This window comes from Monodelphis domestica, chromosome 3, assembly GCF_027887165.1.
Source record: "Monodelphis domestica isolate mMonDom1 chromosome 3, mMonDom1.pri, whole genome shotgun sequence".
Taxonomy (NCBI): Eukaryota; Metazoa; Chordata; class Mammalia; order Didelphimorphia; family Didelphidae; genus Monodelphis; species Monodelphis domestica.
Window position 1 is genome coordinate 88,080,729 of NC_077229.1, and position 18,978 is coordinate 88,099,706.

Genomic DNA, 18,978 nt, shown 5'->3' on the forward strand with positions numbered 1-18,978 from the left:
TCTAAGAATAGTGAGTTGTAACCTTTGTGTGTCATCTTTAATGCAAAAATGCACAGTGCGGATATTTACAAAAACCCGACGAGGATGGGATTCGAACCCACGCGTGCAGAGCACAATGGATTAGCAGTCCATCGCCTTAACCACTCGGCCACCTCGTCCACGAACAAAGTGGTGATCCATTTTTCTTTCTCTAGTCATTGCGGTGCAGAGGGCTAGAAAAACTGTGTAGTATATATTTTTATGTATATGTATATCAGTATATATGCATGCATAGTTAATTTAGGATGATGTTCTTGTTCATTTTGAAGAATTGGCAAAGGATTTTGGAACCACATTTGTAAAGTTATTGTCCTCCAGGCGCAGATATATTTGCAGAGCCCTCTTCGAGGCTCTCTGCCTGCCTTACTTCTAGTGCCTTTCCCCTCACTCAGAATTAAAACTTGCTTTTCCTGACTTCTACTCAAGAACAGTAACAACAATGTAGGTCAAGTCAGCAAGCATATTAAGCATGTCACATGCCAGGCATTCTGCTAAACACTGAGAAGAGAAAGGCAAAAACTCTACTACTATCAGGCTAAAGGGAGAGACAACATGCAAATAACTGCACAAAAGGACATGCACGCAGGATAATTTAGAGATCATCTCAGAGGGAAGGCACTGACAGTCTATGATTAGGAAGAAAAAGGAAACCTGTATCATTACAAGTCGCCCAAACTGGAGGTTTCTGGGTACGTGGAGATTCACAAAAAGAAGGGAAATGATTGGATCTAGGAAGGAGGGTGGGAACCCAGAAGAAACTGGTAACTGTGGTGCAGGAGTAGGGCATAGTGAATGGTATATGTAGTGGAAAAGTTGGTTTTGTTTGTCTGTTTGTTTGTTTGTTTTTTAACTCACTCTTTCAAGGATTTGTGTAATAGGAGTATTCTCTCTCTTTCATACCTCTGGCTAGAGATCAAATAGTAGCCATGACACAATCAAAGGTGATGGACTTCTCTACTAGCAGGACAATTCTGAGGGACTTATGAGAAAGAATGCTCTCTATCTCCAGAGGAAGAACTGTGGGAGTAGAAACATAAAAGAAAAAACATATGATTGATCACATGGGTTGATGGGGATATGATTGGGGATGTTGACTTTAAATGATCACCCTATTGCAAATATTAATAATATAGAAATAGGTTCGGAACAATGATACATGTAAAACCCAGTGGAATTGCTCCTCGGCTTGGGGAGGTGGGAGGGAGGAGGAAAGAAAAAGAACATGAATCATGTAACCATGGAAAATATTATTAATTAATTAATTAAAACAAATTTTAAATAATAAATATCACCAAACAACTTTAAAAATGTAGCCACAAAAGGTCTGAAGTGTCTAGGGAGGTGTCTTGGGTTCACTGCTCTGGGCTGTGTTTACAAATGAGACACTATAAAGGATTTATCCCATGTATGACCTAGTACAAGTGATATAAGGGAGGAAGGGGAAGAAGAGTGGGTGATGGATTGCTTAGGACCTTCCAAATCAATTGATTGCCCTCCTCTTCATCCAACTGATGAAATAATAGAAAATAGAGGGGCCAAGAGACAAAGAGCTGAAAAGGTCTTAAACATAATTCTCCTCCCTCTCCAATCTACTTTTTGTTATCATTTTATGAGGTGTGAAGATCTTCAGTCAAGTTTGACTGAATTACAGAGTGGCAAACTATTGATTGGCAGAAGGATCAACAACCTCTCGGCTTTTTAGAAGCAAAACAGGTAGTACATTTAAAGAAAAACTGTGCAGAAGACCAATCACATGTAAACTGGTCAATTAGTGCTCACAAACCTTTTAGACCTGACAGTGGTAAAATTTTAATGTTAAGTGACTTCATAAAAAAAGTGTTTTTGCCTTGTAATGGAGGAAAAAATGCAGGCTCATAATGTATTGTTGCTAAAGATTTATTATTTGACCATCATATGTGTTGGTAATTGATTCAATGTACTGATGACTGGCATAAGCCAGGAACTCTAGAGGCCTGAAGGAACCTTTGCCAGGAAGCACCTAAATGGATTGATGTGTCATTTAGGTTCAATGTACTCTCATTATCCATGTGAGATCTGGCTCATTACACATTTCCCTCCCCAAATAAATCATTCTTGAATATTAATTGTACATTGGAGTTTGATTTTTTTTTTACTGATACTTTTGGTACATTTATCTATCCATCTAGAGTATATTTGCTGGTAAATATTGGGGAATTTACCCTTCTATCCTAGAATGAGACAAGGCATTGATTGGCATAGGGACTAGGTGCAGAACAGATATTGATCCATCAAAGGAAAATGAGGAAGATTGGTAAAAGAGGTAGAAGGAGAATCAGTAGAAAGCAATGTTATGGAAGTAAAATGAATAGAATGTGAATGAGAGAGGACTGGTTTTAAATGATATGGGCATGTTAAGAAAATGTTAAAAAGGTCATTAGATTTCACACACCAGAGATCATTATTTGAGAGCAATTTCAATTGACTGATGTAAACAGAACGAGAAGGAAAAAGATTGAGAAAAGAATGGTAAGTGAGAAAATGTGGATGTGAAGGCTGCTTCTAGGAATTGTTTATGAAAGGGAGCTGCACTATGGGATGACTGCTGGAGTGAAAGGGATGGTTAATCTGAATGCATTTGTGAATAGTAGGCAAAGACCCAGAAGGTAGGAGAAGAAAGATTAAGAGAGAAAGATAGCCAGCTGCCAGAAGAGAGAGGAGAGGGGTTGGAACAAGGACAAAATTAAGTAGGGCTGAACTTGGTAAGAATATGGGTATTTTTTTTTAAGACATAAGGAAAAGAGGAAAGTGGTAGATGATGAAGAGGGCTTTTGATATGTGGAATTAATCAAGGCAGAAGAATTAATATTTTCTAGTAGCAAGACTAAAACTAAAAAAGACTGTTCTCAAATAGCTTTTACTATATTGTCATACTGTATACACAGATAAGCAAATATATAGAGTAATTTTGGAATCCAGAGAATACTAATAACTGAGAGGAATGAAGAAGGTCTTCCTGGATCAAGTTATACCAGAGTCAAGACTTGAAGGAAGATAGATGAGACAGAAATGATAATGGATGCTGTTCTAGGCATGGGGAAGCATTAAGAGTTAAATTTTTTTTAAAAAGAGGGGGCATAGCACATCAAGCTTCGGAACATCCAGAATGCCTATTGGCAGGAGCATATAATTTGTGATGGGGAGTAATGAAGCATCTGCAAAAACAGAAGGGGTTCAAGTGTGGAGGGTTTTAAATGCCAGGATGAATAATTTGTATTTTTGCCCAAAAGTACCCTAGATTATATTTTCCAGGCTCAATATCTCTAGTTCCTTAAACTAATCTTTCCATATGGTTTCTGGCATGATTGCCAAAAGCGATATCCTTTTTGCCCTGGTTCCATCTTGTCAAGATCCTTTTGAAAAATAAGAAACCCAATATTGAAGTCAACGCTCTGGATTAGAGTCAGAAGGAGCAATTTTGTCTGTCAGAGAAAAGTTCAGCATGAAGTACAAAGGGATCAGGAGTAGGGAGATAAATAGAGACCTAGTGTATAGACCTTGGAAGATAGTAAGATAGCTTCCTATGCTGACTAATTATTTTCACATAATGCTTAGTTCTATTGTTTGAGTAAAGTAAAAGTTGGCTAAGACTTTTTTTTTATCTTCCAAACTCCAGTACCTCAGAGCAATGTGCAATCAATTTTTAAAAATTAACCTTTTATTCTTTGGAACACAAATTCTTAAGGGTAGACTTTTCTTTGTATACCTAGAGCCTGGAATGAGACCTGACATGTGGCGGGTGCTAAATAAAGCTTTTTGCATTTTAGTTTGCAGGCTGTTACCAATAGATCACTTCCTTTGTTCTAGACTCCAGATCCTTTAGTGATGCATTAAATTGCATTAGTTTTTCCAAGAATCTTGACTTGAATAGTCACTATTCAAGTTATTGATTGGATGAGGTAAAATATTCTGTCCAGAATCAATTGCATCTTGTAGACAGTCAGTGTTTGCTTTCTGTTGTTTTTAAAAGGAAAAGAATAAAATGGCTTCAAATAGATTGTTTTGGCTATAACAGAATATTAACTAAAAGGGCATCACAGCTCATCACCCTCATGTTATTTGTGGTATATTCTTAAGCTTTAGCTTAAAATTTTGAAAATTATACTTGCTTAGACTAGACACTTCCACATTCGAGCTCCCTGTCTAGAGATCATAGATGCCATCACTTCAGAATATAAGGAAGCACAAATGTACGTTCTCTCTCTTCTGCTGCTGACGGTGACCTTCCAGCTACAGTGCCTTGGAATGTCTCTCCCAGTTTCAGTTGGAGGGAGGCATCAACCAAAATTGGATCCTTGGTGAGGGAGGGAAAGATAGGAAGAAAAGTTTACTGGTATCAAACATTTTGAGACAGGATCTCCGATATCCATATCCTAAGAGGTTCCCATACGTGCCTTTTCTTTCTGGATACTTCTCTCTCTTTTTTTAAAAATATATTTTATTTGATCATTTCCAAGCATTATTCGTTAAAGACATAGATCATTTTCTTTTCCTCCCCCCCACCCCCCATAGCCGACGCATAAATCCACTGGGCATTAGATGTTTTCTTGATTTGAACCCATTGCTTTGTTGATAATATTTGCATTAGAGTGTTCATTTAGAGTCTCTCCTCTGTCATGTCCCCTCAACCTCTGTATTCAGGCAGTTGCTTTTCCTCGGTGTTTCCACTCCCATAGTTTATCCTTTGCTTATGAATAGTGTTTTTTTCTCCTGGATCCCTGCAAGTTGTTCAGGGACATTACACCGCCATTAATGGAGACATCCATTACGTTCGATTATACCACAGTGTATTAGTCTCTGTGTACAATGTTCTCCTGGTTTTGCTCCTCTTGCTCTGCATCACTTCCTGGAGGTTGTTCCAGTCTCCATGGAACTCCTCCACTTTATTATTCCTTTTAGCACAATAGTATTCCAGGATACTTCTCTCTTGCTACATCTCTTGCTCCGGATTCTATCTCCCCTCTTCTTGGATGGTAAATTGAGTTGGGGATAGGAGAAAAGTCTACTGACTATAAAATCTTTAGGGATGCCAGATTTCACATGATGGCAGAAGTTATCTAGGACGCTAAAATCTATTTCCTTTTCCCTTCTCTCCTCTCTGCCTCCACAGGGGTCTTTAAAGTTCATGTGCTGGTTTGTTGATGTGCTTGAAAGGAGTCTCTCTGACCCCTACTGACTTGCTTCAGCTTCCTTAACTAGTCTGTGAGATAAACACTTTAGTGGTGAGCATTGATAGTAACAAAGGCTCTTGAAATGTAGTGCCTTTATAAATGCATATATTTTTAATGCTGCAAAGTGCATGCAAAGACATGTAGGTAACTGTGCTGTGATTAGTCAAATGAAGTTTATTAAAGCCAAAGGTCAATGTGTACAGTAGATTTAAGTATAGGACTGGCAAGGTGTTTGGGGTATAGAAGTGGGGGATGAGATTTCAGATCTTTCCTTCACCTTGTAAATGACTTTTTCTTCCTCCATGAAAGCCATAAGGGACAGTGGCAGGTTAGTTCAGAATGTCTATAATTGATTTTTTATTTGCCCCCATTTACATGGAAAAACAGTTTTTGGCATTGGTTTTCTGACATTTTGAGTTTCACATTTTCTCTCTTCCTCCCTTTTTCTACTACCCACTCCCATAGATGGTAAATAATTTGCATATGTCTCTGATCCTAAGCAAAGATCATATACCCTAGACCAATATCTGAAGAGGTAATTTTGATAGTAATTTGCCTCAATTATTTTGATCATTTCAAGAAGAAACAGACTACTGGGAAAATTATAGTGTTTATAACATTGAGTATGTGGGGGGAAGAGACTGAAACAGAAATTTATTTTGAGTGCTGCTCCCAATTACCAGCTCCCCACCCTTGAAAATATTTTATTTCCCCTCAATTACATGTAAAAACATTTTTAACATTTTTTAAAATTTTTGAGTTACAAATTCTTTTCCTCTTTCCCACTCTTAATCTCACCCATCCACCCCCATCTCCAAGAGCAAGAAATCTGACATAGTTATTACATGTGCAATCATGTAAAATATTTTCCTATAATGGTCATTTTGTGGTAGAGATCTAAAAATAAATAATAAGAAGAAAGAACATGAAGTATAGTATGTTCTGGTCTGCAATCAGACTCCGTCAGTTGTTCCTCTGGAAGCAGATCACATTTTCCATCATGAGTCTCTAGGATTGTCACAGATTACTGTATTGCTAAGAACAACTAGGTCATTTACAGTTGTTCATGAAAAATTATTGATGTTACTGTGTACAATGTTCAGTTTTTCTCATCTTTCTTTGCATCAATCAGTACAGGTTGCTGTTTTTTTAAATCATCATTTCTTATGGCATAATAGTATTCCATTTCAATTCTGTACCACAACTTGCCTAGCCATTCCCCAATTGATGGACAACCCCTTAATTTCCAGTTCTTTGCTACCACAAAAAGAGCTTCAATAAATATTTTTCTACAAATAAGTCCTCTCCTCCCTTATTTTGGACTTCTTTGGCACATAGAAATAGTGGTATAGCTAGGTCAAAGGGTATGCAATTTTAGAATCCTTTCCCAGCTCTCTTCTTGGTATTTGTAAAAAATAGACTCGAATACAGGACTACAATCCCCACAAGCCTTTGCTCCACTTCCCCAGAATGCCTTGTAATCTCACCTGGGCCTAGATCAAGAAGGTATTTAAGCTGATTCAAAGGCTTTTGAGGGGCTGGGATTTTTTTGGGCTTTTTTTGGACTTCCGTTTTGGAGCAGGCGGTCTCTTACGTGATGTGAGGCTATTTTGTCTAGGCCTCTGGCCTAGGCACGTGTTTCTTACTTGTATATTCTTTAATCTTTATCCTTTAATAAACCTCTAAAAAATATAATACTCCTTGCAGAGAGAAACTCATTTCTACCTGCCTCAGTCTCCCCATCTCCCCTAAATTTTAATCTTTACATATTATTCATGATATATAGGTGTGAGGTTTCTACTTCTCCTTTGTAATCTCCAAGCAGGGCCCCTTTTCCTGAGACATATTTATATTACTTTCTTTCATTGTCCTAGCTGTGCCTGGCTAACTGGGCTACTGGATATTTTCCCAACTCACCATTTTTGCCAAGAGCTTGGGTCCAGTCCTGCTCATGGCTCCAGGGGTCCTTGGTAGGTGGAGTGGCAAGGCAAAAATGAAAGACAGAAGACAGCTGTGTATGTGTAACTGCCTGGGGCCAGGTTTTGCATGGAATGGCTGCTTCACCATGCTCAAGGTTGGCTTTTATTTTTATACCCATTTTCTTGGCACACAGCTACTTTATCCAACATACATGTCTAAATGCAGATAATTGGGTAAGTGACACATTAACTTTTGACAAATTGTTTGATTAATATTTTGAGATCATTCTATACACTTATATTGTAACTATTTAATGATTCTGACAGGATACACAAAGATTTTACACAAGATAAATTATTTTGTCACAGGTGGCTTAATTTTCTCATTAACCTGTGAGGAGCTTTGAGCTTACAATCAAGGGAAATCACTTAATACCTTTAATAAAAATAGATAATCAATCAGGAATCCTAGAGACAATTAACCCTAGTAGCCAAGTGAAGTGATTAAAAAAGTGCTAGAAACACAATTCAGATTTAATATTAGACTAATCATTTTTCAGAGTTTATTGGGGAGTTTTCCAAGAAGGGTTTTGGTCAGTAAATCAAGTCACTGAGGCATGATGTACTAAGGCATATTGTATGGGCCTCTCCTTATGAATGATTTATGTACTGGCTTAGGAGAATGTTTCAGCGCATGGGAATCAGGGATTTCTGGGCATGGCTTTTGTTAGGAATTATATACCTAAGCAAAAGTTAACCCATGATAGTCTTTTGGGTTTGGGTTTGTGAATCTGATCTTTTGGTGATATTTTGTGGAAATAGTGTGCAAGCATTTTGCTCTCAAGTTACTTTTTCTGAAACTAGGGGGAGGACAACAATCCTCTCAATTCCGCTGGTAAGGGATATTGATAAGAGAAATCATACAGAGGGGTCTGAGTGGATGATTCCATCCTGCCAAGAAGCCACTTTGTGTCATCTCTTGGCTTTGTAAATCTCAAAATTTCTCAGACTTATGAATGTTATGGGTTTCCCCCATTGGGGAATCTTCTACTTAAAAAAATTCCCTAACAGATGGTGAGAACTCTACTTGAGTGTGGGGGCTCCTAGAAATGGGAGTGTCCCTGCTCCACCCTACTTAAGACTGCTTTAGGACAGAAACCGGCTTGCTAAACAAGGAAAGTACTTTGATCCATGTTTATGGAAGGGACAGGAAGTTCTTTGAGTCATGACTGTTTTAGAATTGATACAATGGGATACTAAGTACCTATAAAGGTGGAGCAACTTGTAAACTACTTAAACCTAAAAGGGTGATAACTTATTCAGAGGTTTTTTCTTAATGAAATTTGTCGACACAGCAGCATTTTTTGTTCTGACTTACTAAAGAGATTAAAACTACTCAGCTGTGAATTCAAAATGGGCGGTCCTTTAGAAACATCTACAGTGATTGGTAGATGTAAGAACTTAGGGGAGGTGACAGAGGAGATTTTGCCCTAAAAAATAAGAGCTCAGAGAAGAGCAGGAGGAGATCACGATTTCTGACTCTGATTCTGAAGGAGAGCTCCTTGAGGAGCTCCTCTGAGGGGCTCTGTCCCTCTGGGGTAGGAGCTCTGGAGGCTCTTGAGAGAGGCCCTTTGAAACAATCTCTGGCTGGAAGACTCTTTGAGGGAGGACGCTGGCCTAGTATCACTGGTATCCTTGTTTAGTCAGACCTTGTGGTGAGTGTTAAAAAACTGACTGATTTCTCTTTTAAGACTCAGGTCTAGGCGATATTGGCTTGAGGCACTTCATACTTATTCCTTTCTTACTCTCTCTCTCTTTCTTTGATTACTCATTGTATTGTTAATTAAAATCTCTATAAACCCAATTGACTTGGGTATTTGAATAATTGGGAATATTTCCCTGGCGACCACCTTGTATTTGATTTTAAAACCCAAGACACTGTAGTGAAATATATTTCTGCGGTCAAATTTACTCATCCTCTCTTATATCTATCACAATTTATATCTTCCACTATTTTAATCACTACAATTTAAGACCTCAACCATTTTAAATCTCACAGCGTCCATGTGTGACTTTGTCAAAACATTATGGCCTGATGGCTCCCAGCACATTTTATCTCATCTTTGGTTCTTCACAGACTGCTCCCATGGCTCCAGTATATTTCCTTTCTCACTGATGCCTCTTTGAATCTGTAGCTTCCTTTAAGATTCTATAAAGTTGCTGGCTCACATGAACCTTCTGTTGTTAGTATACTCTTTCTTTCCTTAAATTACATTACTTTTCCTCACTGGTTCACAAAATCATAGATTTAAAGCTGAAAGGGATCTCAAAAGCCATTGGTTCCAATCCTTTCATTTTGCTGATGAGAAAATTAATGGCTAGGACAGAAATGGTGAACCTATGGCATACATGTCAAAAAGGGCACACAGAGCCCTCTCTGTGGATACATCTGTAGATGTCCACCAGAGTTCATTACTAGAAAGCCAGAGGGACTCCAGGCAGAGCTGTTCCCCTCCCCCTCTCGATGCATCTGAGGACATTTGCACTTCCCTTACCCCTCTGCCTAGCAGTCCAATGGGAGCTGTTTCCTCCCTCTCCAGGCTGGGGTAAGGTGCTTGTGTGAAGGGGTAGCTCATATGTTGTGTGAAGGTGTGGCACAGATGGCAGCCTGTTGAGTCTGTAGCAAAGGTGGTTCCTGTGGTGGGGTTGGAGAGGAGCTAGGTTTTGTAATATTTATAGGGGAAAATGCAGTGGATATGAAGAATGAAGAATATAGAAGGTTTATAGCAGGGAATGGAGGAGTTGGAGGGTGACAGGGAATATGGATGCCGGTGAGGCAAAGGAGAGAGATGCCTCCTGCCGAGAGGCTATATTTTTAACAAAATGGGGTGTTCAATTTTGAGCCACTTAGGCGGGGATGTCTTCTCGCTGGATTTCTGCCAAAGTTGCCCCAGAGCAGGTAAACACGGACCCTCCTGAGGGACAAGCCTTTCCTCAGAATTTGGTCACCCAGCAGGGGTCCGATACAAACCATTTGTAATTGGATGACTGAACTAAGGTTCAGCTCCCTCTATGCCCCAGAAAAGTTAGACTATTTATCTGATTGAATATTCAAATAAGATAAAATTTTATAACCAGTTCAGATTGGAGAGGTATCAGGGAAAAGGGAAGAGGGATGTCCCTAAATAAGTTTGGAGTCTTTCTCAGCTTTGGAGCTGAGGCCAGGCCTCACAGGCTGATGGAGGGTTTCTCTTATTCCTGTCTACACTATATCTGTGCTAATTTTCTTAATTTCAAAATCTTAAAAGTAGACAGCAAGCAACAAGAAAAGTTTTGACCTTAAGAGCTGGTTGGGCCTGTCTCTTCAGGCTGAAGAAATTGAGGCACTTCTATCCAGACTGGGAAGGACAAGTTCCTCTCACTACCAAATCCAGAAGTGTTAGTCACAAGACCCACTGCCATTCCCTGTTCCCCTTCCCCCACCAACTGTCAGTCTTGACAATTTCTTCTCTCTCTAATATTCCCATTGTTGATTGTTCCAACACAGTGGCAGAAAGTCCAAAACTTATTTTAGTTTCTTTTTTACAGTTTGAAGGGAGTATAGCTCACAGCATGGCACTTAGCTGGAATGGAGCAGGGCTGGAGGGGAGTGGAGCACTGAGTCCACTTTCCTCCCCCTCTCCACATATACCTCTCATCACTTATCCCTCTGCCCAGCAGCTCAGTTGGAGTGCTTCTTCCCTCCCCTTTCTCCTCCTAGACCAGTGATAGTGAACACTTTAGAGATGGAGTGCCAGACCCACCACTTCCCCAGACCCAGTGCCATGCCCTGCCCCGCCAACTCAATTCCAGGAGTTCCCCCCCAAATTAATTACTAAAGTAAATAGAATTTATGGTAGTTTATTTACAATATTTACAATAGAAGGAAGATATTAAGGAGAGAGAGAGAGAGAGAGAGAGAGAGAGGGAGGGAGAGAGAGAGAGAGAGAGAGAGAGAGAGAGAGAGAGAGAGAGAGCGAGAGAGAGCACTCTGGCTTCTTCTGATACCAGTTAGGATCTCTAAGCCCCAGGCAGGGGAAGAAAATCTCAAGAACATGGGCCTTACCTGGAGGCTTCATGCCCCCAGAAAGGCTGGGTCACTTTTCACTCACCAAAGTGACAGTCTAAAAGAAGTCTGGGTGTTGCTCCTCAAGGGTCTGTCTTCCAGTCACTCCTCTGAGTCAGTGCCCAAATCTCTGAACGAATCCGAATGTCCTCCAGTTCCGAGTGACTGATTCCTTCACTCTAAGCCCAGGTGACTGACTGACTCTTCAGTCTTTTTGCCCTCTATTTAAAGATCTTTTTCTCTCTAAATTTTCACATCTACCAATCACAGCAGACACTTTTCTCCAGGACTGCCCATTCTTTAGTTCTCACTTTCTTTGGTTAGATTTTCTCCAGGTCTGCCCATTCTTTAGTTCTCACCTTCTCTGGTTAGATTATATCTTTTTGGGTTACTTAACACCTCTTTTGGTAAATTCACCTTTTATAGTTACTTAACACCTTTTTGTGATTAATTCACTTTTTTTGTAGTTACTTAACATCTTTTTGTAGTTAAAAACTTAAAAATAGATTGTAGCTTACAATTCTAGCTTCACTATAAAGAAAGGGCTAAGTACTTTCATTGTTACAATCATGAGATTACAATTGTATCTTCACAATAAAGAAAAAAGCTAAGTATCCTCATTGTTACAATCAGGAGATAGCTAAATCCAATCTTCACATACCCATGTGGTGACTTTATTTTTTTTGGTGAACAACTTGGAGAAACACTGCCTCTGTTTTTCCAATAGAATTAAGAATTCATTCTTCATTGAGTATATGTGTTCCTTAGGGCTGGGTTCCATCTTTTTTTTTTTTATTGACATGTCCCACCATTCCTACTATCAGTTCTTTTGAATTCCTCCAAATGGAGGTTAGTAATGTTTGCATTTCAGCATGTCTTTTTGTACCCTTTTTATCCCACCACAATTAACCTAGCTGAATGACAAGCAGAAATCTTCCTGGAACCTCAACTTTTACCCTGGAGACTGTCACTTCCCTTCACATTTCTGAGGCAAGCCACAATTTGTACCCTCTCTAGAGCCTTACTGCTTTCTCTCTGCCTCTGTCATCTTGTTCTGGTGGTCACACTGGCCTTAATGTTCAGACTTTACATCACTTGTTCAAAGTTACACATGAAGTAAGTGGTAGAGTAAAAGTTTGAATTCATCTCATCTGATTCTACACCTGTTGTTCTTTCTCCTGCATCATAAGCAATTGGATTTATAAAATTGTTTTTCTTTCACACAATGAAGGGTTGGTTTGGGAGGTAAGGCATGTATTCAGAATTTATCTTAGGCCAAAAAACTAAAGGTATCAAAAAAAATATGTCAAAGACACAAATGCAGATGACTATAATTCACAATACTATCTCATAATGAAATTATACACATAGTGGTTCAGTGGGAATATGATTGGGATTTTGGCTTTAAAAGATCACTCTATTGCAAATATGAATAAAATGGAAATAGGTTTTGAACAATGACACATGTAAAACCCAGTGAAGTTGCTTGTCAGCTCCAAAAGAGGGGAGGGAAAAGGGGTAGGAAAAATCATGAATCACATAACCATGGAAAAAATATTCTAAGTAAATAACTTCTAAAAAATAAAAAAAGAAATTATACACATGGAAAACAAACAAAACAAAACCATGACTAAAATGAACATACCCTTTGAATCAGAGGTTTCCATGCTGGGGATATATTCCAAATGAGGTCAAAGATAGTAAGTTTCCATATTTCCCAATAAAAATATTTATAGCAGTACATTTTGTGATAGCAAAGAATTGGTGTGAAAAAGAAGGTGCCCACCAATAAAAGATATACAAATAAATTGTGGTACATGAATAAAATGTATTGTTGAAACATGAACATGAATATGGCAGAGTAGCATGGGAAGGCTTGTATGAACAGATGCAGAATGTAGTAAGCAGACCAGGAAAACAAAATAAATAAAAAATTAACAATATATAAAAAACAATAAAATGCAAGGTGATTATAATGACCAAGCTTGTTCTAGAACAATTGGGAAAATGTACTTCCCATTCTCACTGGAGAGGTAGGGGATAATATAGATATAGAATATTGCATACTGTCAGAAAGCAGATAAGTTAGCCAGATTTGTTGAGTTGTCCCAGTTTTTCTTTCTTTCTTTTTTTTTTTAATTTCTGTTAAAATAGATGGAAGGTAGTAGGAAAATAAAAGAAAGATATAGATGATGTAAAGAATGTCAATGATGTCAAAAAGAAAACATCAATAAAATGTATACACATATCCATGGATCCATTGTTACAGGTGAAATTAATATATCTACCCAGTTATTAATTTTATAAAGTTTATTAATAGGAAGCATAGATCAGCACAGTTATATCTCTTTCTTACTCTAAGTCCTCCGACCACATGTTCCCTAGCCTGCCAGTCCCTTCCTCTTCCCTGATACCTGCCTGTTCTCTCTGGGTGTTTGTCCAAAAGCCCAGGTATGCCCCATTTACTTTCTTTTATTGATGTTCCCATGTTCACCGATGCAAACTCTGGCTCAACTCCAGCATGCAAAGAATCCAGATGGACAGGTCTGGAACCCAGCAAGGGGGGGGGGGTGATAAGATCTCCTCAGCACACCATGAAAGAAAAATGTTTTGTTGATTGTTCTTTTTTCCATCACTATCACCTCTCGACTTTCCCATCCCCGTATCCCCACATGCAATGAGTATATATAATGTGCATATGTATATATAATATATATAGTATTTTAGTTTTTAGTATGAAAATGTCTCATTTTCAGTTCATAGACTTTTCAGGCCTAGCCATGCTAATGACTTGCAAACCATGAGACTGGGGGAAAAGTCCTGGAAGCTAAAGACAGGGGATAGGTTACTAATAATCTCCTATATTCTCCCTGAAAATACTGTGGACTTCAATGAATACTGATTCTTAATAGGCTCCAATGATGCAATCTGGGCAACTCCTTTCAGAATGGAAGGTTATCAATCAAAGAAGCATTTATTAAGCTCTTGCTTAAGTCATATGCTATGTGTTTAGGATACAAAGAAAGGCAAAAATAGTTCCTGCCCTCAAGGAGTTCACATCTAATGGCAAAGAAAACAGGCTAACAACTATACACACAAAAGAAATATACAGTGTAAATTTGAGATAACTCTGTGTGGGGTGGGGGTGGTGGTGGTGGTGATAAGGCTGGCAAAGGCCTCTTGCAAAAGCTCCAATGGGTGCCCATTTCAAAATTGGGTCTAGCAGTGAAGGAAACTGGGTAGAAAAGTTTAGAAATTAAATAAAGGAAAAGAGAGGCTGGGAAAGAAATCTTGACAAATCAATAGGGAGCAGCTGGGTAGCTCAGTGGATTGAGAGCCAGGCCTAGAGATGTGAGGTCCTAGATTCAAATCTGGCCTCAGACACTTCCCAGCTGTGTGACCCTGGGCAAGTCACTTGACCCCCATTGCCTAGCCCTTACCACCCTTCTGCCTTGGAGCCAATACACAGTATTGACTCCAAGACAGAAGGTAAGGGTTTAAAAAAATAAAAAAACTATTACAATAAAGTATGTGCCAGACAAGGGGAAAGACATATAACTAACTAACCAAACCTGGAAATTGGGAGACATCAGGAGATTCCATTGTAATGACTTTTTATGAGTACTAGAAGTATGATTAAAAAAACCCAGAAGTTAATATTCCCCAAAAGACATGTGTAGGATGATGTTTTTAAAAAATTGAACATCTATTTAACAGGTTTTTATATATACTGCCTTTCTGTCCATCTCCTTCCAAACTTTCTTCTGCTCTTTTCTGTGCATTTTAACAAAAATTCTCTGCTTCCCATTTAAAAAGAGACAAAAAAAATTGAGTACTAGAAGTGTGATAGGAGGTAGCTAGATAACTCAGTGGATAGTGCTGGGCCTGGGATCAGGAAGACCTGAGTTCAAATGTGGCCTCAGATACTTCCTAGGGTGTGGGACCCTGGGCAAGTCACTTAATTTTTGATTGCTTGACATAAGGATCCACTGGATAAGGAAATGGCAAATCACTTTAAGAACATTAAGTTTAGAGAAAGAAAATCTGAGGTACTGCCTGAGCTCTCCATCTTGCCAGGTATTCAACCCTACACAAATGACCACCTGTGTAGATCTTAGGTTTTACAAGGAAAAATAAGAGGTTTGAAAAAGTGATCTTTCACATTTTAAAAATGTTGTTAAATATACCATATAAATTTAGGGCAAAAAAAAAATCCCTCCCTCAAGGGCTTTATTTTGTGATGTCTATATTTATTTTGTGATGGTTTTTGTTATAGTGAGGGTCCAAAGCTCTCTGGTCTCTATGGACTTAGGTGGCTTTGAAGACATATAAATAGGACCCATGTCAAGCATGGTATTTACTTTTTTCTTCATTCTCTTTCATGGAATGAGAGTCTGTATAAGGCTGCAGAAATGGTCAGGATCCCATTTCTCTATCCTTTAGGTTCCCTGTACTAATGGGTTCATACTAGATGGGTTTTGATGTCCCTTTCAACTGTTGATCTATCATCCTCCAATCTTTTTTGTGTTAGAGAAGTTGTTTTCTTTAAAATACTAGACATAGCTGCCCTTGTTGTATGCAACTGGTTAGCATATTTGACTATCAAGTGAAAGATTCTTGGACCACCTAGCAAAAGATGAGTTTACAATTAAATTTTTAAAAAAATTTAAATTCTGTACATGAAATTCTATAGATTTGAAACATTTCTGTAGGTTATTCTTTCCTCACATAATTTTTATAAGGCATGTGGGGATAAAATCTGCTATGTATATATATATATGTATATATATATATATGTATGAAAACTGTGAAATTTAGATTTACTACACTCTACTTATTCTTTATAATTTTAGCCATCAGAAATGTATACAAACCCATTTAAGGATTTAGTGTGGGGGAGGAAGGTCTATGACTGGCATGTACTAGCAAGTGACAAATCAGAAACAACTGACTGCCTCCCTGGGCAATCCAAAGCCAAGCATAAGCCACCATTAGTATAACTAAGGCATAGGTAGTGACACATAGAACTGCCTTTATATTTTGCAGTCACTTCCTGTGAGGAGGTCTTCACCTTGGAACTTGACTGAGATGGAGCTTGGGCTTGATATCTCAGACTGCTTCCCCTTGGACTGCCACTTGGTGAGTGAAAAGGCTGACTCCCTTTCCTTGGCTTTCTAGAAGCACCAGACTCTGGAGAAGCCCATCATCTTAGAGGAGGCCTCATGGCTAGAAGCCTTGTTAAATTTAATTCTCTGTGCCCACCCCCCATCCCCCTCCTTGCTGGGGCCTCTGAATTCCTGCCTAGTTCAGACCAGGCTGGAGCAGATATCTCTCTCTTTCTCTCATTTCCTTAATTTCTTCACTCTATTGTAAATAAACTACCATAAAAGCCATTCTGATTTAAGTAATTCATTGGGATTTAGTAATTAAATCCCTGGCAACCAACTCAAAATATATTCAGTCCAACCATAAATTTTATTCCTAACAAAACACACATATACTCATATATACACTTGGGAAGCATCCCATCTGCATTATCCTAGTGGCTAACAGTTACTACACCTGGGTGCTGCTTTCTAAGTATACATGTGTTTGTATGGCTATTTACTATTTGGAGGTTTAGAAAACTGTGGTAGATAACATCTTAGGGTTTGAGAGCTCCCTGGGAGAACCATTTCTTCAGGACTTCTCCCATTTTGCCTTTTGTGTCTAATGGGACCTGTTTACATTCAATACTCACTGATAGGTCCTTTTAATCTGGAAATGGGGTAAACAATATGACCAAATGGGACAGATATAGAAAGTGAGAAGGGGGGAAAAGAGCAGGGAAGTTCTTGTCATCTCTGGTTTGGGGAGTTTCCACAGCTAGCACTTAGGAATTGACCATAGGAGAAGAGAACAGTCTCTCACTGCTTGTCCACAGGGGAATCGGTGTGGCAAGTCAAGTCTTCAAGCATTTATGAAGCACTTAATATGTGCCAGTCACTGTACCAAGCAAGGGAGATATAAAGAAAGGCAAAAAACAAACGAACAGTCCCTACTTTGAAAGAACTCAAAGACTAATGGAGGAGACAACATGCAAACAACTATGTCGAAAATTTTGAGAATAAATTTGAATCTTAAGATGAAGGCACTAAATTTAAGGAGGACTAGGAAAGATGAGCACGTGGGACTTAAGCTGAGACTCAAAGGAAGCCAGGGGACAGGAGGAGAGATGAGGAGGAAAAGAGATTCAGGCATGAGGGACAGCCAGTGAAAATGCCCAAAATGTGAAGATCTTCTCTGAAGTTCCCATGACGGGTTCTTAAACTCAAACCACATTAACATTTCCTCCATCACTCTCTCTCTCTCTCTTTTTTTTTTAGAAACCCTTATCTTCTGTCTTGGAGTCAATACTGTGTATTGGCTCCAAGGCAGAAGGGTGGTAAGGGCTAGGCAATGGGGGTCAAGTGACTTGCCCAGGGTCACACAGCTGGGAAGTGTCTGAGGCCAGATTTGAACCAATGACCTCCCATCTCTAGGCCCTCCATCACTCTCTTAAGTCTCGACAATCAACAAAACAAGTCAAGCCCTGGCTGGAGGCATTAGCCGATTTCTGGGGTGTAGATGTTTATAAGGATCATTTAAAAATCTGTTCGAGCTGGGTTCACCACCTCCAGCTTCCTCCAGGCCCTGGACTGGAACGAAGAAAATGGTCTGGAGCCATCTCGGATCAGCGTTAAATCTCACGGAACCAGATTCTTTCCGCAGCACCTCAGCAAAGACAACCTCTAGGAGCCAAACGAGATCGGGGGTCGGGGCCATCTACATTTCCCCCCAACTTGTTACTCCCAGGGTGAAGATGCCAGCCCGAAACTCTAACTTAGCGACACCTGGCTTCTCTCCAGCCCCGTTTCTCCCAGAAGTCTTTGCGAACCAATCCTAGGCTCCTTTACGCCTTTCCAGAAAGCCTCGGTTTCAAAACATCGGCCGCGGTTGGTTCTGGGAATGATGGGTTGCTCCCTCCCTGCTCCTGTCGCTTCGGTGTGCTAGGGGAATATTTCTCTAGAGGCCCTAATGGGGCCACGGCCGCCATGGGACCCCCCTCGAGCTTGTCTGAGTTACCTCTGTGAAGGAAAATAAGATTTCCTTCTTGTGCCCTGGGTGGAAAAAGACCCTAAACTGCCTTTCATGCTTAGAATTTACATCTGTGTTCATTCATACCTCGTCCTTGGAAGCAGCCGGGGATGGAAGAAGGTTCCTGGTTCTGGGGTCATAGAATGGAGTCTGCCTCTGAGCACATCACTTTACCCCTTTGGCCTATTGGACTTCAGGCTTCATGCCTTGTAGCTACTGGTCTGCTCTCAGATCTCTGCTTCTCTACTCTTGACCCTCTCTCACCTTTCCCCTCAGAGGTTCTTGTTGAGTACTTCTCTTTGTGAAAGAAACAAGGAGAAGGGCTCTGGATCCACGGAGGACTTAGATTTGAGTGGAGATGACTGGTCATCGTGACAAGAAATGGCCACGATCTTCACTTTTGTCGTGGAGAGTTACTTATCAGAATATCCGTGGCTTGGCCCCAAACTTCTCTACTTCAGTTCATTACTCATGAAAGCACAGGTATTTTTTGCAAATTCTACTGTTGCTTAACTCTGGGTGAGACAAAAATAACTAAAACAACTAATGGTTATGGAGCCTATTTACTGAATAGAATAGACACGTGGGA

General features: G+C 39.5%; 1 non-coding gene across 1 annotated transcript; it reads right to left on the bottom strand.

Moving 5' to 3' along the window:
* Positions 1-76: 76 nt before the first annotated feature.
* On the bottom strand, positions 77-158 carry TRNAS-GCU (transfer RNA serine (anticodon GCU)). The gene has a single exon. It is a non-coding gene; the product is annotated as a tRNA-Ser (tRNA).
* Positions 159-18,978: the final 18,820 nt, after the last annotated feature.